The sequence below is a fragment of the Falco naumanni genome, chromosome 5, assembly GCF_017639655.2.
Source record: "Falco naumanni isolate bFalNau1 chromosome 5, bFalNau1.pat, whole genome shotgun sequence".
Classification (NCBI taxonomy): domain Eukaryota; kingdom Metazoa; phylum Chordata; class Aves; order Falconiformes; family Falconidae; genus Falco; species Falco naumanni.
In genome coordinates, this window is record NC_054058.1 from 44,511,170 (window position 1) to 44,533,161 (window position 21,992).

A 21,992-nucleotide genomic window follows, 5' to 3' on the forward strand; every position below is an offset into this window, starting at 1 on the left:
ATTTTAATACAGTCCTGTGGTGGCTATTGTTGACTTTCCAATAGGCAAATGGACAGTCTGACAGCTAAATACTTGAAGAGGTTCCATATTTAAATATCTCCAAGAGCTGTAATTTTCCAAATCCATTAGATATTACATTTGGTTTAAGGCACATAATAATCCAAGCAATATGATAGTCAAAGAAATATCTTAGTTTCTTAACACATAGGGGAGCAGCTGCAAAAATAACGATGTATTGTCAACATGAACTTGTACTTGGTCAATGCAAACTAAAACCCCTGCAAATGTTAACAAAACACAAATCCAAGTACTTCTGTAGTTAAACTTCTTTTCTGAACCTCCCATCCTTCCACCACAGCAAACAAACTACAAAATCAGATGCAATATATTACTTTTTTACAATATACTTCTTAAAAAAAAAATTACATCTCTTCAGAAGACAGAACATTTCAAATTAATGTTCACTTTTTAAAAATTTAGAATTTTTACAGCCAAATTACAGACATACTATCTCATCTTTCCACCTCCCTAAAATAATGATACCAGTCTATAAGCCAACATCCTATACCCAGGACCATCACAGTGTACCTTATCACCCAGAAAAATGAAAACAGCTACCTAACTTTTCACTCAAACCTAATATCTGACATAGTAGGAAAAAAATATAATGTGTGTATTTCTTCACATCTCTCCCTTGCAAAGAATGAATATACTATTAGGAAGTGTTATGTATTATGCTTTTATTAAAAGCTGATAATGAGTTAGGGATTGTTCAGTGAAATTTTTAGCAAAGTTTTACTAACTAGGCTTTACATAGCTTCTTCACTCGAATAAAAATACAATACAAGTATAGTAATCCATGAAATTATAGCATGAAATAGTGCAGGAGTACCCGTAAACTTGAAATTGTCTTGTTCTTTGGGAAAAAGAAGTTTATGGGAAACCCCTCCAGCTTTGTTGTCAAGGTGTTTGGATTGCTTTGCAGCATGATGTCTACAGTGCTGGTGTTGCTGGTGCAGCGGTGCTATCCCTTGCAAAAATGCAGCCCATGTGCTCAAGCTATGGGAAAGCGATTTCAGTATTACTTAAGACCTGCTCTTGTTCCTTGCTAAAACTGACCCAGCGTATTTCTTCACTGTCTAATAAACAACGGTCAGTTTTAAGAAAGATATAATTTTCAGTTTGAGGCTGCATTTTTACCTTCTGTGTGAGGAAGAATTCATCTATTTCTTCAGCTGCACTACAGATTTGTATTTAAATCATTATGCAAAAGTACAAGATTGGAGTAATTATTAGGCAGAAAATCGGGAGGCTGCACACAAGTTTCAAACCCTCTCAGAAAAGGGTGTGTTTTTTCCCTCTCTCACTACAGGAAGTTCGGCAATTGGCATGCTGTTGGTACCAGCTGTCATGTTAACTGGGAGTTTTAAAATTAGACTGGATGGAAAAAAAAAAAAAAAAAACTGAGGTAAAGAAGATATCTTGAAATTCCAAGGAGATGTGGACTCTGTGATCTACCCAATGTTAATGATTGAAGGGACCTATAATTAACAATGAGAGCACTGCAAAGGATTTGAATGTTCTATTGCTGCAAGACATATCACAGACACCCAGTATTAATCATGACTCTCTTAATTCTTCTGTCCTCAGTGACCCATTCAAGTGTCACTGAGGAGGGCATCTCTGAGGGTGTCCTTACCCTCATCATGTGCTCAGTCTCTCACAGAATGCACTGGCATGATTTCCTTCCTACAGCAATATTCAATTTGTTTTTCCAAGCTGCCTCTTCTCAGTTTGCAGTAACTGACAAGCCTTGCCCTGGGTAACTTTGTTCACTGGATATGCTCTCTCCAGGACAGTTTTCACTAGGAATCTTTCCAAGGATGTGTCACCCTGAGTTTGCCTTGTGTTCAGATCTTAGGTAACTATTAAAATCACACCAGCACAGCTGCTTCTTCCTGCATCTAATTAATGAACATGGTGCACCCTAGCAGAGTCCTATCAATTCAGAAGAGAATCTGATCAACAGCAAGGTAATCATAGAGCAGCATTCTCTTCAGGGCTATAAAAGGGTAATTAGAAGCAAGATGATCAATGCTTTTAACTAAGCAAGGGGATAAAAATTTGAACCATCTGTATGACTAGAGCGCCAGTTTCAAACCCACGTAGGCAAACTGGTACAAGCCTCTCCATGAATATCAGTGAGTGATTCAAACCTGCTTCACAGGGGAAGATGTAAAATGCAAGATTGCCCTTTCCACAAAACTGTACTATTTTATTAAACTAAGTCAGTTTTGAACTGCACCTATACTTAAAGGGTAGTTCTATTCACATTTTCACACACAATCAAGCCAATAAAAGTATTGTGATGTCCTTTATCCTTGGCCAACTGTTTTTCTTCTTATTTGTGCTGTGCAATTACCTGTGTAGGACTGTTAAAACAATTGATACAAAAGTATCAATTGAATTGTCAGAACTTAAAATAAGGAATAGGAATGGCTTTTCAACCAGAATCATTTCACCAACCAATTTACAGTCAGCCTCACATAGACTCAAACAGCACAATCGAAAAAAAAGAGTGAACAGCAGCACAAGAACAGGAACAAGTGGTTCTCCATTTAGATGAGAGCTGAAGATGGATAAAGAAGTTACTTTTCTCTGGATGCAGGCTAACGACAAAAGACCTTCAGTGGTACAAATGGGCAAACACAGCATTTCCCTCCTGCCCTTCTGTTGTGCCAGTGAAACTCCGTGAGTTACAATAAGCAGCAGATCAAAGGGCTAATCTGCATTAGGAGTAATACCTTCATTCTGGCAGGGTTTTTAGCACCACCAGGAAGGCTGGACGCTCCCATAAAGCCGTGTTTCTATCAACGTCCCTGTCTCATGAAATCATATCCTCGTGGTGAATTTCTGTGACTTTTATGCAAACCATAGCTGGTCACATTTCAGCATTTGTCTTTAATATGCACTGCAAATAATCAGAAATTAATATTACAGTAAACATAGCTAACTGAGCAATGACATCCTCTATCCACAAAACAAGTTTCATGCCTCCTGTAGATATGTCCAGTCTTCAGATTCTTTGTGAAATCACTGACACAAATACTGATCGTAAATGGGCTGTGGTAATGTCAGAGGTGGTAGTGAGCTTGTTTAGCCTCTGTCCTTGAGAACCAGGTTAAAGCTACATGTTCACTTTGAGCAGCATTGAGCAGACATAAGCTAGCTATGGCATTTTATTTATTAGTTTAAACTGGTGTTTGTTAACCTCAGAGTTTAAAGCTTTCATTTTACGGATGATCTGCTATGTCTCCAGGACTGAAAAAGTCCTGGTTACATCCACAAATTCCTAATTCAGTTCAGTGTCCTGTAGGTAGTTTGCTTCCACTAATTAAACAGCCATCACTGTAATGGGAAGGAAATTAAGTTTGCAGAAGCACTACGAATTTAAATCATGCAGCTGGTCCATTGGTGATGGTCCCTAGGGGGCGAAGACAGATTATCAGACCTGGAAGGCCAAGATCTACATGCAGAATGTGCATAGTCAAAATCCAGCAAGGGCTGTCTGGCCACCCATCTGCAAACGTTACCTGGAATTTGCTATTGAAATCAGAAACACATTATTTTCTAGGCAATGATAAGACAGAGAATCTCTCTATAAGCAAATCTAAATTTTATCTTTCCACTGATTATCTTTGTTTTTAAAGGGGAGAAATCTCCATTTACTTTACAATCTCCATTTACCATTTCATACTCAGCTCTACATTTCTTTCAAAGTCCTGCAGCTAGTTCCATACACAGCACTTCAGGTTCTAAGCACTAAGTCCTCTCCAAACCCTTTATCTCCTGATCTTTACACTCTGATACAGAAAGACAAGGGCTGCACCTTCTGCCTCATGCTGACACCTCAGTTCCATGACACAGGGGATTTTGGCAAAGGAATTCTTCTCTACCCTTTCTGTCAGTCACTTGTTTTACTCAGCCCAGAAGCTCTCTCCTACCCCACATGCAATGACACAATTATTTGCACAGGGGTTCTAGAGGTGCACTAAGCTAAACTAATAGCTCCCTGAAACTATAATCAGGAGGTCATGCTTCTGCTGTTTATCTCCTGCTAGCTCTGGTACTCACCAGACCCTCCTCTGAGCTAATTTAGTGTGCTAAAATGGCAAAGTAAAAATCAGGGTTAGATAGTTTTCTGCTGCTCTATCTAGCAAGGTAAATCAGCTCACAGAAGGGTCTGACAAATATTGAAGCTGTCGTCCAGGAGGGGAAGAGAGCCAGTGCAAAGCACAGCTCAGCTCAGGGAAGTGCAAAGCCGCCCCTCCTTCCACAGAAGTAAGCTGGTACCTTCTCCTGCCCCCTTTTTGTTTGCATTATTTTTAACCTCATCTGGTTCCCTGATCCAGTTCAGAATCCCCAAACAGTTGTGTCAACAACTGAGTGAGTGACAGCCTGAGTGTAGAATTTCTTCAGTTAGTTTCCCTCTAAAGGTCACATGTTGTCTGAGCAGTACTTTGCTTCAGGCATGTCTGTTAGGTTAATTTAAATAAGACCATGTGTGGAGATGTTACCAGGCATGAAAGATGAGAAACTGGTGCATTCAGCTTCTATCAAGGTTCTGTTTAGTCGACTGCATTCTCTGCTTTATAAGAACAGGAAAAATAATGTGCAGCTGATGGGCAGCTGTGGTATACTCCACAGACACCACTGTTCTTACGTTCATCTTCTTACTTATCAGGTTTAGTCGCTACATAAACTAGAGATAAGCTTGCATTCCTTATTATGACTAATAAAGCTTCACAACTACTCTCTACAGATATAAAAGATTTGCACTAAAGCTGCTGTGATAATTCAGAGTTTATCTCACAAATCATTCCAGAATAAGGCCAACTTGAACAGCAAGAAAGAGCCTAATTTATCAATAAGCTGGCTCCTATACTTGTTTAGGAGCTACTTAGTTTCTGGGATGCATTTCAGAAAAGCACTTTCAGCTATCAGAAGGTTATATAGCGATAGACTGCATTTTGTAAGTAGCAAGATAAGTTTAATACTATAATTTGGTTGATCGTCAAGGCTGCAGAAAAGAAGTGCATTTACCTGACCAGGATTTTCTGCGACCACAAGAGCTCAGAAGAGGAAGCTTCGGCCAAAGTATGGTTGAGTTTGGGTGGCCACGCAACTGACATTTAGGAAAATGCCTCAAAGATCAGCCATCAGGACCCTTGCTGTACATTCTACAAAACTTTTCTCTCCACTAGATTTATCAGCCCTGTGAACTGGTTAGATGAAGAAGATCAGAACTTCACACTGACACGCTGATATGTAGTTAGCTATTAGAGTGCTGTCTGTGAAATTTATTCATCTGTTTCCAAATGCAACAAAGGTTTTCTTCGGTGCATTGTTCTTCATCAATAAACCCTGCCCAATGTTAGGAGAAGTTTCAGGTTAGCCTGGGAAATGCTAACTTCCTAAACTGCCCACGCTCTACCAAGCTGTAACATGCTGACACAGTAGCAACCAGATTTTTTTCCTTCAAAAGCAGGACAGCAGGCAAAAGACCCAAAAGGTAGACTCCCCTACAGATCTCATTACAGTGGGTTGCTTAATCTCAAACCTTTGAAAGCAGAGCAAAACTAGATATATGCAGAAGAAGCCATCTTCTCTTAGAAATCTTAATGCACTAAAAGTTCACTAGATCTTTCTGATGCAAAGCCAGTGATTTCATTTCTTTTAAGTATTCTCACATGAATGCTTATTGCCACAACTGTAAAGATCTATGTGGTATTAATGGGGATATAGTTTTTTGAGAAGAACTAATGGCCTGAGCCTGAGATTGGCAAGTAAAGACTCAAAGTTTCATCTAGGTTCTGTTGCTGCACTTCTCCCATTTGATTTTCTCTGACCTGTAAAACGTAGGTATACTTGGATCCACAGCTAGTCTAAATCAGCTGACAAGTCTGGCCCACTATCTGTCTAACAGAGACAATGTACGTTAAAGTGGTCCTTTGCAATGCAAGCCGAGGACTGGTAATACCAAGTGGTTTGGCTACAAACGAATTCTCAAGCAAGTCTGACTGCTACAAAAATTTCAGAAAAAGGCTAGTAAAAAGTTTTAGAAATAAACTGAAAAATCTGAGAAGTAGCACTGCATACTGAGACTGAGGAAGATCTCCAGTCATCCTCATCTCTGACTGCCCAGGTCAGAGGGCACCAGTGACAGCTGAGGTGCAGCTGTCATTCAACACCATGATCAGAATGCAGATTGATTATCAGACCTTACGTGGCATGTACACATCATCCTTTCAGTGTTTCACTGAGCTTAATGCTCATGTATGTGGGATTTCTAAGAAGCTGAGAAAATTATCGGATATTGATTCAAACTGGGATATAAATGGCTATATGCTTCCAGGACTTTATCTTTCAGGGGGCAGTGCTGATCCTCATTCCTGTCCTTATCCCATCCCCACTTTGCCTCCTTTAAGCAACAAGGCCAGTCCAGTAAGCCTCCTTTCTGCTTAGCACTTCTGTGAACTTTTTACGCAAACTTGCAAACATTACTAAACGTGAACCTCAGCTCTCACAAGACTTTTCCTCACTAAATTACGGCCATTCACCCAGCTGACTTGCTCTTCAGCAGAACTGTAATACAGCCACATTAGCCAGTGATTTTAAGAGCAGCAAACAATTCCTCCAAACAGTGTAAAATTCTCAGCCACAGCCACTCAGACAAAAAAAATGAGCATGACCGCAAGGATAAAGCTAACAAGCAAACCAACGTCCACATAAATACTGTAAGGCATAGTATCTAGAAGAAAGAAAAGAAGCATGCCTTAAGGTCAGACATCTATATGCCTAACAGATCAGGAAGCAAGAAAGCATTTTATACTATTTAGTCCAGACTAGAAAAGATCATCTCTAAGAGCTTGTTTGCTATTTTCCACTCTTTCATTCTACAAATGACATCCAGTGGGATGATGGAGTTTAAAAGGTGTGGCTGGTGTTCTCCTCTAATACCTCCATTTAAAATATTCTGGTGCTGACAAGCACTATGTACAGAGGGAGGTGCAGAGGCTGCATCCCCAAAAAGTTTTAAGAGTTTACAGTTTTTCCCTTCCTGTGGTTTAAAAAGAAACTCAGGAGGGTGGGTTTTTTTCTTTGTCTACCAAACCCCATTTATTCATCATATAACGCAATATAAATCTGGCAACTCCAGAGAAAATTCATAGTTGTTTTTTGTGTAAATATGTTTGTTTTCTTTGGTTTATGTAGCCACTGAAATGAACGAAGCATGTACAGTATCATTTATCTAATTGCCATTGAAGGATTAGCAATCACAAATGCAAAGATCGTTACACTTTTTTAGCATAGGCTTCAGTTTTGCTTTATAAGAGATTTGCAAAATTCTTGTCAAAATCATGTTACTCCTGCTTTGACTAGATATATTGATGTTTTCACAAGGGCAAAGTTTAGATAGACAAAGAGATAAAAATATAAGGTCACTTCAGTGAGGCAATCTGAGCTAGAACTTACATTTTGAATGAACAAATCTGTAGACTTTGTACAAGGCTTTCCTCTCAGCCCTGCACAGCCCTTCCAACAGAAAATATCAACCTGGTGACCAAAGCACAGACCACAGAGTCAGCTTTTATTCTTGGCTTGCACACACATTTGTTGTGTGACCTTGGTCAATTAGTTTAACCTCTGCATTTCCTTATTTGTAAACAGAATAATCATCATCCCTTACCTCATAGGTTTAATTCATGAATACTTGTAAAGAGCCTTGAGATTCTTAGCTGAATGTTGCTATAGAAACAGGAAGCAAAACTATAAGACAATCGTGTATGATACTTTTATGATCCTCATCACCATAGTACTCAAGTACTTCAGCCTTTCATTTTGTTATGCAGTGGTACGATCAAGAGTGAAAAGCAGCAATGTCCTATTTCAGCCATTTTTGGAGATGGGGAACTGAAGTATAGATATGAGACCTACACAATCTTTTGAGCTGAAAATGGTGCTTTGGTTCAACTTCCAAATTCAGACACATACATGAAGTAGATATAGGGAAGACTGAGAAAAGAAAACTCAGACGTACATTCCCCTTAACGTGGGTCCAAGTGCACACATGTACAGATCATATGGGCAGGGTGACCATGTAAACGCAGCCGGCCATCAACACTTATCCCATCTGCCCTTCTTGCAAAACAGCTGCTAAGCGCTTCTTAAGAGGGTTCAGACATCATACATTGCAAAAGCAGATGATTGGAGTTTTGGACAGCCTAGGAGACCCACACACTTATCAAAAGGTACCTAGTGGGTAACAACATGGCTTCATAGAAACCGGTGAGGGATCAAACCAGCGTTGGGTTTCTCAGTAGTCCAGCCCACACAGGCACAAACATGGAGACTTCCCACTCTCCTTCAGTCAGCGATGTAATCCACACTGACACCAGTCAGTGAAGGTTCAGTGACTAAATAACCAATTCAAAATCAAAGAAGAAAGCCTGCAGCAGGTCTGCTATATTTCATATTATCACTCTGCCTAACCAGCCCATCTCTCTCTTGCATGTGTGGAACTGCCAGCAATATGTCACTGGGAGTGCTACACATTCGGAAGAGAGCAGTAAAGCTGAGATCATGATACAAGGAGATACTTCTACATGGTGCAAGTGCTTGTACCTGCCATTCCTGCACCAAAGTCAGTCTGTGCAGCAGCTACGGAACCCATTTTGTCTCAGAAGCATGCATTAAATAGTTGGAAATGACAGCTAAACACATTTATTGCTTGTTGGTGTTCCTCTGAATTTGATAGTTTGAACTATTAAAAGTTTAAATTAATCCTTGCAAATTAACACATGCATTTTAATGTCATATTTGCTTTTATATGTTGACATCTGTGAAAGTATTTCTATTAATAAAGTTTGTTTACTGACAGTCTTTTTGCTGCTCCTTCCCTAGTCACCAACATTGCAGGCTACCAGTTTAATCATATCACTGCTACTTGTGAAGTGGTGAAGTATCTGTGCTCTAAGCCTGCTTTTAGGATCTACTAACAGACTACAGGGTTAAATCATCGTATGTTTTAACTTATTGACATAAAAGCCAGTATAAAATTTATGTGGTAAAAGAGTGATTAAGCGTGAAACAATTTATACAGTGAATCATTTAAACTGAAGCAGATTCAGCCACTCACTCACTGTCAAGATGCGCAAGACTGCATCTGTTGTAACAGGAGCCAAGATTGAAGGGACAGCCTATGTCATGAGGTTTTACCTAAGTCAGCAAGTGCTCCCTATGGCTGAGAAACAGTTTCTGAATCAAGAATATCACAAAGTACAAGATTCTGTAGCTAAACTTCATCACATACCTAGATATCCTTCTATGACTGTGAAGAAGTATTTTTTAATATATATTTTCTTACAATATTTATAGAAAAGTTTTACATTATTTTAAATACTGCTGTTAAAAAGAGTAACTGTGGATTAAACCTCCTACATAAAGCTTTCATAAATATTTTTTCTACAGTGCTGTAACATGAGCACTTGACCTAATGCTCCTTTTTCTTAGACTAGACCAACAAAACCTTGGCAGCAGTTTCTGGACACTAGTATAAACAGCTGGGTTCCCTGCGGGCCCAAAGATACACTTTAAAAAAAGAGTCCATTGTAGACAGTTTTCTTCCAGACCCTTATCAAACCCTTCATCCTGAATATCCCACTGATGGCAGAGCAGCCACACACGTTAGATGCACCTTATAAAAAGTCCTTTCTGGAGGCCCATCTTAGTTTGCCAGGGCCATCTCCTAGTATTATTTTGTCTGTCTGCCAAGACGAAGGTTTGCACAAAACGATGACCTGCAGTACCTTACAGTGCAAATGACATGTTAGCAGCTGATCTTTGCTGACTAGCACGAGACTTCAGTGGGTTTAGCTGGCAAGCTGCTGCGAGCTTAGTTAACATGTTTGCGGTATTGTTTGAAATCTCTGTGCTGTGGAGTAGCATGTATATGAATCAGGAAACATGGAGAAATACCTGTATAGATATAATATGTACAGAAGTCAGTAGTGGTCATTTTATATCAGGCAGTATATCTTTGTTTTCTTTTGTGGGTTGAGTTAGACTAATCCACAAGACTGGATTAAAAAAAGAAACAAAACATTGTTCCTTTAGTTAGCTACCGTTGATTGCTTTGCTCTCACCAAGGGAAAAGCAGGGCAGGATCAGAGGCTGGATCCTCCTCATTTGATCCTACACAAGAAAGGAGAAAGGGGATAAGTGAGAAGAGGCTATGAGCTCTCCCTGTTGGGATTTTGCCAAGCGTTTCTCACACATGACCACCTAATGGAAAGACCAATGTCCAGAAATTTCATAGCCTGGCTCCCCACTTCTTCCACTCCTGCCTATAAAGTCTTCTCATTACCACCACGGAGGTTGTCTGTAAATGACTGACCCCATGCTTTTAGCATGGCAGGGGACTTCCTCTTTTCCATTGTTTTTCAGGTCAGTTTTGACAAAAGATGTCATCTTTTCTCTTTGTGGTTTTTTTTCCACATTTTTAAAGGACTTTTTTCATACATTAATAAGGAGGCGCCTGCTTTCTGTTGGGGACAGAGAAGGAGTGTCCTGATCTGTCAGTGTTCCATTTTTGCTAATAAAATTCTGCACGTCAGTGTGATACTGCTAATTCAGAAAACAACAATATGCCAATAAAAGCTTACTGGATTAAATCAAGGCACTAGGATGAACTCAAGACATAACAATATGAATACAAAGGAAAAAAGTCAGTGTTTCTTGCACAAGTCCAGGCCCACAAGATTGCTACAAATCTAATATGTCTGTTTCTTACATTTTGTTCGTCACATAAACCAGCAAAATGTGGATAATAGAATGCCATGGTGCTAGCTAGGAAAAGTGCAGAGGCAGGATCAGACTTTTGTTAACTCAAGCAGCAGTAGGACAGCCTTGGAGACATCTCTCCAGTCGCTCAGGAGAGAGATTCAACATGTGCAGTGCAGAGTTAACATTATGGAAAAGGATATCAAGTATCAGCTGTGCAAAGACATTTAACTGCTAGATGCAAAAGAAGCTGAATCAACCTCGTCCTTCTCTGCCTGGCTCTGCCTTCTTTCTCACTGCAGAAGAAAAGGTGCCGGTATTACCATTGTATCAGGTAGCATTGGCCACTTTACAAAGTGCAACTAGTATGTAAAACATTAGTCCATGTTTCACATCAGCCTAACCTGAACCGAAAAAGAAAATTAAGAGATGCCATCTAATGAAAGCAGCTTATCTTGACCCATATAGAAGAGTTACAGTATATGATATGGCATTACCTGTTCTCAAATGTTTCAATCATACCATGCTGCCACCCCTGGAGAACCTCTAGTCACTAGAGAAACAGTCTGACCCCACATCCAGACATTCTTTGGCCTCCAAGACTGCTAGTTAGTCCATCAGTCCTGTTCACAGTATGTCAGCCATAGGCTAGAATAAAAGAAACAACTAATTATAGAAAGGCCCTGTAAAAATGTTAAATGCTAATGGCCTCAGATTATCTCAGCTTTTAGATATTCTAGAAGGTGGAAGTCTCCATGTCTCCCAGCCTGCCCTGCTCTACTGCCCTTTCTTCCCTCTTTAGGCTTTCTATAGCCTCAACTCAAGTTCATATTTTTAAATATTTCATTAAAGCTGCCTATGAAAGCTGCCATATTATCACGTACTTCACTGGCAAAGAAAGATGCAAAAGTTAGAAAATCTGTGGTTATCATCCCTCATACAGTTAAGATGCAATAGCAGTGCAAATAGCAAAGCAAGAGAATGCTTTAAAGAAAAATGTTGTCCATTACAAGTTGACTTAAATAAGCCAGTCTTTACACTACTTTAGGAGCAGCTGCCGAGTATGCAGTGCCTCCACGTTGCCCAGCAAAGTTAGTGTGTCCGTTGGGTAGGGGAGGAAGGAAGAGAAAAGGACAGTGGAGACAGGGCAGCACAGAGCAACCCTGAGTGGAAGGGAAACGGAGTGGCACGCTAACGTTCCCAATGTGCAAACGCCTTTTCCCCTCCAGAAATCCAGAGAGAACATGAGCTATTCCTGCTCCCTGCTGTAGAACTTCTGCTCCTTAGCTGACTGGCATAGCTTTCTCTTTTAGCTCTGGCAGGAGGTCAGTCATCACATAAGCACTGCTGAGTGTATTAATTACTGTGTTCACATGGTCACTGTGTCTTATTGCCCAATTATTTCATAACTGAGTGCTATGTACTGTGCCAGATCCAAGCTCACAGCTCTCACTGAGTTCAAGGGCTCCCTTCACACATAGGTCTGTTGGAATCTACGCTTTTTTCACAACTTTATTTACCTGACCTGTAAAGCTTTGGGAGAACATAATGGTGCCTTTGAACGTTTGCATATTTGCCTTGTCTACGCATCGAAGCTGTACTTACACATGTATCTCTTGCAGAATTCATTCATGAGGAAAACTATACAAGTTTACAAGTTAATCATTTTCCTGAATGTCAAAAGCCAGGGCAGATCAGGATGTGCATTGTGTTGGTAGAGCTGCAAACTAGTCTGCTTTAGTATTAATAGTAAATTTCCTAGCCTCAGTAAGACTTGTCATAGTTTTTGCAGCAGGTTAACAAATAGCCATGGATATCTGCCATAAGTAATTGCAAAGCACAGGAAAAAAATCACAATTATTAAGAAAAAAGTGGCTTGAGTTTTCAGTTCAATAGAAATGAAAGCATCCAGTGCTTTCTTTTAGCTTTCAGCTTCTGAGTAAAACAGATATTCTGCCTTAGTAAGAAAGAGCGGGGATTTCAAGAACCCACTGATCTGCATGTTTTATATCCCAAATGTTCCAAAGCAACATCCAATTGGATTTTGTTACGGCTGCTAGCTGTAGAATGTGCCTGAGTAGCTCACATACATAGGCTCGAGCTTCAGCTACAGGATCAATGAAGCCAAAAAGGCAACACTCAGCTGCACAAAGCTGCGTGGCAAAGTATGCTTAGGTGCTCCACCTCACCATCTGGTAGACAAATAAAACCCACCTTGTGAACCAGACTGTTGACTGGGATGACTGGCATGCTAACACGCATTCTTCCATCCTGGTTTTGGGGACAGCAACATTTGGCAAGGGGAACATGAACACAGGAGAAAGAAGCTTTTCTCAGAACACAGACTACTTCTTCCATCCATCTTAGGAAGATAAAAAGCAGTGAGATCCTTACAATGTCTCTTCAGAGACAGCCACCCCCACATCAGCCACTGGTTATAGCCAAGAGAAAGGAGTCACTCTTCTGGGCTTATGTTTCATCAGACACTAGTATTCTTTCATCATTTCCTTTCACTCATTTTCTTTTTGGTTATAAATGATATGATACAATGCATGTGTAAACTACTTAACATTCTGCCTCTCGTCTGCCCCTCCAACTGCCCCTTCTTCTGTCATCCCCTAATTTGCTTCCTGTGGTTCGTCACACAGTGCAAGTAGAAAGTAGGTCAGACAAATGAGCACTGTCAGATGACTAGTTTCAATTTACGGACATGTTGTTGTCTCTGTAGTACCACAGCAAGCTGTTGTTACAAATCCTTAGAAGTTTGTTTTAGCCTGAAAGGCTATTAGACTTACTCAACTGGCAAAGGAGAAGGATTTCTGCAGGAATTTCATCTGGTTAAGCCAACAGAGCTCTCTGCCTGCAGAGCACAGCTTCCAAACACGAGGCTTCATTTTCTATAATTAATTGTTCACCTTTTCCTGTTTGTAATTAAAACACTATTAAATGCCTAAACAACTTAACAACTGGGGTTTATTTTCATTTCTACCCTTTGCCCACACACTCTAACCTCAAAGTCTCCATCAGTCATTTTAGTTTTCAATCACAACCAGCACTGGATAGTCATACTTAACATATTGATATGCTTCATACAGCCATGTGATAGCATCCCACCGCACTATGAGCAGTACACACCACCTGGTATGGTGCTAATGGCAGGGAAGGGGAGTGGGATTTACAGCTCTTTTAACTCCCTCAGTAAAGTCACCACCAGTCAGCTACAGTGGCAAATAAAATACTCGACAGAAGCATGACTGGACAACAGTCCTCCAAACTTCAGCAGTTTCCAACAGTGTTCCCAGTTTTAATGAATTAATAGCAAGGCAAACAGTATCTGCTCAATTAGTTCTGTGGTCTGGTAAGGTCAAAATGACAGTCTTAATAGTTTGTTGTCAAATCACCTGTCAGAACAACTGTCTGTTACCTCTAGACTCCTGTCATATGTGCGAAACAGACAGTAAATGACCATAGGCTGGTACTTTGTTAGACCATATTGTTATATGTTGCAGCAGCAACCTCAAGCAGTGCTTTAACTCTAGTCAGAACAAAACCCTATTCAGACTTATTGGCTAAAACAAAGGGGTAACCACTTCCTCTTGTTCTAAAAAAAAAAAAAAGAAAAAAAAAAGAAAAAAAACCCACACAGCAGGGCAGAAATGCAGAGAAAAGAAAGTTCAGAGTGGCCATAAACATACCAGTGGTGAAATCTTAACACCACTAAAATCCATGGCAGTTTTGCTACTGTATTCAGTGACACCAAAACTTAACTTATGTTTGGCTTTGTGTTGCTCAGTGAAACTAATAAACTATATAGCGGTCACCATTCTTCCCATCCATATGGAAGCCCCTAAGTGGTGGCAAGCCAACAAATGGGAATATATTACTAAATTGGGATCAGAAGTGGGTAGAAGTCAAAGTATAAATTTCCCCAATAATCTGGCCCATTCCCTTTGGAAAAGGTCCCTAGGGAACTGTTTTACCTGACAGAATACAGAGCAGCCTTTAAATTGAATGAAACTCACAGGGAATGGAGAATTGGACCCCTCCCCATCGACATTCCCCATGTTATGCCTGATGTAAAAGCTTACATTTCCCACTGCTTTTTTCCTGTAGATATATTCAAAACATCTGTACTTGAACAAATTGTAAAATCTTTCCCTAAGAAATAGGATCTCCCTTTTTTGAGAGGACACTGAAAATCCCACAGTGGCTACTACTTAGGATTTCTTACTGCAAAAAAAATACTACTTTACTATGGGTGGGATCCATCTGTCCTTATGAATCTGTCTGGCCAGGTGGAAGTTAGGTGTCCATTCTCACCAGCTGTATAGGCACTCTGTACTAAGGGAAGAGTTATGACACTCCAGTGGGGTAATTCCTCCTATCCTAAAACAGGCATCTAAGAGGAATGACACCACTGGAGGGCAATTCAGTCCACTTACTTGACACTGTTTGCTCTAAAGGGAGCACTAACTTTTATCCTCTAAATGGCTAAAATTATATGAGAAGTATCTTATTCTAAGCCTTTACATTTAGAGCATAGATGATCCAGTGTCTTTCCCATAAATGTCTTTTAGGAAATATTTTCTAAGCAAATGTTGCTGTGACTAATCTCATTAACTCTTGGATTCAAGTAACTCATGGATTTCAGTAAGGCTGTGAAAATGAGCACATTATTACCATGTCTAAGAAAAGCAGTTTTAATACTGCTAAGCTGCAACTAACTTCCTTTGCAACAGCAACATATAAAAGTTCTGGCTCATAACCTCATGGCACATGTTAGCTTTTGCATCTTACACTTTATTATGACACATGGATATTTCTAGTTCATTGTATCTGTAAGTGTTCAGTGTGAAAGCCTCAACAGTGCTTGGGAGTATTCTCAAAAATTCCTCAGTCATCTCAAAGCACTCAGTTTAGAAAACAGGGTTAAGTGTACAAGTCAGCAAGAGATTTTCCAATTTCATAAGGTCATCCTAGCCAGTTAGTTCAAACTACAAGTTGTGTGCCCTCAGCAGCTATTACGCTTTTGGTTGATAGTTTTTCAATACTGTCCATTTAGTCCTTCCTTCCCGAACACAAGTATTTTCACTATTACAAGGCAACAAATGTTATAGCCAGATCTCTTCAGAAAGTACGTTGCTAGTGGCAAGAAATTCAGTGAGTGCCACAGTCTTATAGCTAATAGCTTATTTATTTTGCAGCAGTCACTGGTTCTATACATGTACCTCGAAATTTTGTCCCAACCTGCTGTTTCTAATCACTAATGGTAGTGGTATGGCTTTGCTGATACGTTCAAAACTTAATTTCAGTCTTTTTCATAAATCTAGTTTTATGCCATTGGAACTTGGACTTCCTTCCATACAATTCCAGTTACAAAAAAATCACAAAATACATCAGCTATAAGTATCTCAGAGTCATAGTAAAAGACTGTAACTACAAGAGAAGCCCATCCTGCTTGGTGCTATATAGTCTAACGGGGCATGCCTGCATTTCCAGTGAGGTATGACTGTATCATATGAAGGTATACTTACACGTGTAGACTGCAAGCAGAGTAGCACTAAAGCCATAGAACTTGGCACATACTGCAAAGCCTGCCTGAAAAGCAAATCCAGAAAGTTAAACTGTGCTGTATTATTTGCTGCTGAATCTATACTGATAGCAGTATTTGACTGATGCTAATTAACCTAAGGCTAATTTAAGTATTCCTATGTAAGATGGAGTCATAATGTGGTTTCTATGTAAACATCTGTGTAGTAGATAAAGTACTTTCTTGTGGTTGCCAGAATTAAAGAAAGGTAATGCCATGAGAGAACAGGGACATAGTGAAGCCAGGTAGCTTCCTTAATTTCCTGGTAAAAATGGCATCCCCCTATTCATACAAACTGTCTGGCACAAGCTACTGTGAATGGGTACAGAAACAGATAATTTCTAAACTTCAGTCTCTATATATTTCAGAAGCAGCATTTGTGGTTAAGACAGCCCAACATACCTTACTTTCCTTTATCAGCACAGTGGCAACTTCTTGGCAACTTCACTTCCCAAATTCATCCTCCCATTTCCTCAGTCTGGAAAAGAACAATAACAGCAACTCAAAAGTTAGCAGAAGCAAGGGTGGTAACAGTACTAATGATGGGTATTTATCCATCAACTCGCTTTAAGGGCTACAAAAGCAAAGCAGTACATAGCAGAGTTATTTCTCTAAAAGTTCCACTTAATAATCTTTTCTGTCTACTGCCAATTACTGCTCCCCTCACATATCTGCACTGCTGATTGCATAAGTCTCTTGGAAGATGGCATCAGACCTTCAGCATCAAAAAGCGGTGGCATTAAGCAATAGCTGACCACTAGGTTCAAATATATACAAGAGGTCTGTTATACGGCTGCTGTTATACAGTCCTCTGAATTTCTTATTTCCAAACATAATATTCCGATACAGTTAACATCAATATACAGTGATTAGTCATTTAGCTCAGTCTGGGGACTGAAAAAAAAACCAAAGACAACAAACACGCATACACACTCAACTAAAAACTGGAACTTTTGAGGCTCTTTTTCTTCTCGATTTTTTGGTCAGGTCTTTCAACTGACTCAGAAAGTGACAACCACCGGCACTGTCATCAGACTCCACAGCTGAAATACTAACACCCCGTACTTGAAAAAGGAACCATGTAAAAGCAAAACTGAAAATATTTTTAAAGGACTGATTAAAAAGAACTATTTCAAAAGAAAGTTCACAAACAGAAGAAAAAGCAAGTAAAAGAGAACAGACAGGAAAAGATCAGAAAGTAATGTTACATAATGTTTTGATTGAACAGTAGGTTGGTTAAATCTAGCGCATACAAATCTGTGTTTTCCAAGGTTTAAGATCTGAAAAATGCACACTCTTTCCTTAGTATTGTCATGAAATGTCCTTTTGAGTTAGTCCCTTCTTCACAGAAATGTGTGAAGAAAAATAGGTTTTCGTGTGTATATCCAATGCTATTCTGTTTAATGGAGGAACCCCTGCAGAACAAGCGGCAGTATACCAAATTCCTGTATGAGGCAGAATGGAGGAGTCCCAACAGGCATGTAGCAAACCCAGTATCCCAAGTACTAGTGAGACTTTGTGCTGGTTACTTGGTTCTCAAAGGTATGACAAACTCTTGGGTAAGTCCTGTATAGTGAAAACGTGATACTTAATGTCTAAACATACAATTCTAACATTTAGGTCTAGAAACTAGATGTAAACTTTACACACAAGGGAGCTCAAATCTAGGAGCTTATATTCAGATACTGTTTTCAAAATGCAAACAGCAAAGTCCTTGAAAGTCTGTTACACAATCTGCTTGTAGAGACTCCCCTGTGCTGCCACAGCAGCTCAGCGGGGTATCAGGGAAGAAATGGCCTTATTTGCGCCTATTGCCATAGTCCTACTTCCCACTGACTTCTGCTTGGAACTGGAGCAGGTTCAAAGCCCCTAAAAATCAGCTGTAATAATGCTCAGCCATGAATGAAGCAGCTGTGTTCAACTTGCCCTCTGAAATTGTTGAAGTAATCTAACACCAGATGACAAATGTACATAATTTCAAAATAAACATTGGGTGCTTTTAAAATATGTAGTCGTTAGAAGTCCTCAATGGCAGTGGAAAGGAAAAGAAGCAGAACAGAAGATAATGATACTGTTAAGATTAACATTCCAAAACAATGAATATACCCCAAAATCCCAAGACTGCTAGAGAAGTTGAGAGCTTTTCAAAGTACATTTACAGCTTTATTGCCCTCTGGTTTGATCTTTCAGGTTTGCACTTTCTGTAATTACACATGCTTGAACCTTTGCACCTTAAATATGGGATCTAATATCTAAGTCCAGGAACCAAGGCTTTAGAAACACACATAACAGTCTGGGATTTGGCATAATGCACATTGTTGCAATTGTCGTCACTGCATCTTCTTCCCGTGGGGAAGTTCTGTGCCTCTACCATCATCCAACAGTGCGTTTCTTTCCAAGCCTATCCAGTCACTGCAATGCAAATATGTAGGTAGAATGTTGTCTTTCATACATTACACAGCCAACTGAAACCACAAAAATGCATTCCACAGTACATGAACTAATTTTGACAGAGGTATCTCACAATGTCTGTTCTGCAATTGTAACAAACCTGCTGAGGACTTTAAGAGTTCAAGTGTGCAATATGCTGCTGAGTACCAGAAAGCCTCATACCTTTCCACCAGCAGCTGGAAGACACCCCTTCCTCTTCTAAGCTCTGTGACACTGAGTCTCTACCTGACCCACACATCTTCTGCAGGACTGTTCACAGATGCTCTTTGAATCTGCTGGAGAACTGACTAGTGAGGTAACTGAAAAAGTATCGAAGTTACCCTACCCTAGGTACTTCATCTAAAGAGTTGAAAGCTTGCTGAGATATAGACACAAGCAAAGACTATGCCTGTAACAATCTTACAGACATCGTGGGTCCAGCTAAAAACATGGATCCACTTTTCTGGGTACTGGAAAAACTTTATCAAAGGGTTTATCTTCACAGCTGAAGTCCACAAAGCAACTCTGATTTGGACATAATATCACGGTTTGTCATTTGTTTTCATACTGCATGCAGATCAGACTCACTTCACAGTAGCTAACAGCAGCCCAATGACTAAGCAGAATTTCCTATGATGTGGAGAAGACGGTGAGTAGAAGACAGGACTTTAAGATCCTGGACAGATTCCACAGGCACTGCTCTAACTGAAATGGCATCCTGCACATGAAAATACAGAATCAGACGCCTTCTGGTTCAGTGGAAAACAGGCTTTTACAAGGTGGTATTTGCCAGAGCATTCCCAAAACCTGTGTTCTGTATCCTTGCCTGGAGATGACTTTGCTTTATGTATTACATGGTAAAAATGATACAGTTGGAGACAAGGTATTTGGCAGAAGGACAATTAACAAGCAAACTACTGAAGTGAAAAGACACTTTTTCCTGACAGTCAAGACAGGGTACTACTTGGCCCAAACACACAAACGAACCTGTTTCAAGAAGGAGCATAGTGTAAATTTGTGACGTGAATTTACGCTTGTGATACAGTTCTTCAGTTTGTTTCACTTTGTTGCTGTCTCCAAAGCACATTTGGAAGTAGTTTTGATCACTGTTGACCAAGTGTGCCAATGCCATTCTGCCGGGCACCTGAAAGAACCATGAAGAAATGTTTTTACCCAGTGTATCAGATGGCTTGTTCTGGTTTCTGGTTTGCTTTTCCCCTTTCACTCTCCTTTACGATAGGAAGTCAGGCTACACAGAGCTGGTCAGTAGGCTTGGTCTTGCCAAAAGACCATCCTGGTCTCAAGCAGGATGAAAGCTTCTCAAGCTCAATCCAGCAGATATTATTGAGGTTTTGAGGAGGAGAACAATCTCATTACACAGGACGCAGTTTACATTGTAAAGTTATCTGCAAATTTTACCTTAGAAACTAGTTGCTGCTGCACAGACATGGTACACTAATGATGTCCTTGATGCCTCCTACTTGTTTGATAGTATATTGTAGTTGTGGGGTTCCTTACCTGCTTTCAGAACTACTACCACAGATGGCACTGACACTGCAGCCATGTTGTTCTTAATGATTATTGCAGGGTGTACAACTGTAATTTCAGTACCAACAGGATATGTCACCAGTCATCATTGCATGGCGGTAATGTACCCCATGTATTTATTGGCCAGGTCTCACTCAGGACCTATTCTCAGCTCTTCCTTGGCCACTGACTTTAAATTTATGTGACACTCTTCAACTCAGTGCCTCAACTTCCATGTTTCATAGTTAATGCTCACTTCTGTGAGCTGATATCCACAAACACAGGGTACACTATTGTGGGTGGTCACACAGGCTCAAAACCAATAAATTCAGCAGGTACACCTTGTGGGGAAAAATAAGTGGGACTTGTTCCTTCCTTTCCTGATTATGTCCTCCTTCATAGCTACATTTTTTTCTCCCCCTGCACCCTGTTCATCCCATTTATCTGGTTTCACATATCCCCACCCTGTATGATAAGGTAAATAGGCGCCAAGAGTTTGATTCTCTGGACATTACTTTCACTCATCCACCCCACTGTCTCCAAAATCTCAGAAGTGAAGAGCTACCAGTACTTTTTTTTTAATAAAATAGAAGAAAACACAGATGTCTTCAAGAAATGAAATCCAACGCTTGAGAAACTAACCAGGGCATAGTGTGGTTGTTCAAATCCTGGAAACTGAGGATCAGCCAGTAGCATCTTCTCAAAAAAAAAAACCCACTGTGCATCTGATAGTGTGAAGTCTGCTTTCATAATAAGCTCAAAAAACTCAACCCAGGAAGATAGGTTGAAAAGTTGAAAACTTTAGGCGTGGATGAATTCAACACTTTATTCTGGAACAGTCATTACACAAGAGCTCTTAACCAGGAAAAACAACTTCCAGCCAGCACAAGTTTGCATGCATTCCTGCTCCACTTCCAGTCCCCCTGAGAACACCAGCGGAAAAAGTTGGGAAAGTGAAAACAGTTCCCCCAAGCAACATAAGTTATCCCTTGGCCTGCTGCCACTACAATAAAAGGCAACCTGTTATAACCAGCTTTAGTCAGCTATGGCACAGACTTCTAGAGCTGAAAGAGTCATCTCAGGCCTCCTCTAAAATCAATGGAGAAAACGGGCATTTAACAATTGATTCATCTGGTTTATTTCAGACAGTGACATCGGGATGACATAAATTGTCTTGCAAAATGAAAAAACCAAGCCCTAGAAATGCCTCTTTCCCTCCATACACAATAAATGAACTCCAGACAAGGAATTGTCTGTATTTGGTAAGATGAATCCCACCCAGTAAGCCTGTGGCATACATTCACTCCTCTCAGAGACCTTTTGTTATAGCTGTTGTAGTTTCCATCATTTCCAGACTACTGGGCAGCCAGGGTCCCGCCACAATGAGCTCTAGATGGACAGTGGAATCACAGATATTCAAAGCTATTCTAGGATTTCTAAGCTATCAGATCCTACCATATAGACTGAAATGGTCTGGAGGGTATGTTTTACCATATAGAGTACTCTACATGGTAAATGGGAAAGAAATAGATCAGAGAAGCTCTCTTTTCTAAACTCGGAACATAAACTCCCTCTTGTTGCAGAGTCTTATAACAAATCCTGA

General features: G+C 40.0%; 1 long non-coding RNA gene across 1 annotated transcript in view; it reads right to left on the reverse strand.

Annotated features, from left to right (window-relative positions):
• The window catches only part of LOC121089150, a 118,425-nt gene that overhangs the window by 81,325 nt on the left and 15,108 nt on the right, over nucleotides 1-21,992 (reverse strand). The window contains exons 2-5 of the long non-coding RNA XR_005828141.1: nucleotides 19,850-20,006; nucleotides 16,835-16,910; nucleotides 16,377-16,440; nucleotides 11,340-11,490 (exon numbers count right to left, since the gene is read on the reverse strand). This is a non-coding gene — a long non-coding RNA (uncharacterized LOC121089150). The remainder of the gene's footprint in view (nucleotides 1-11,339; nucleotides 11,491-16,376; nucleotides 16,441-16,834; nucleotides 16,911-19,849; nucleotides 20,007-21,992) is intronic.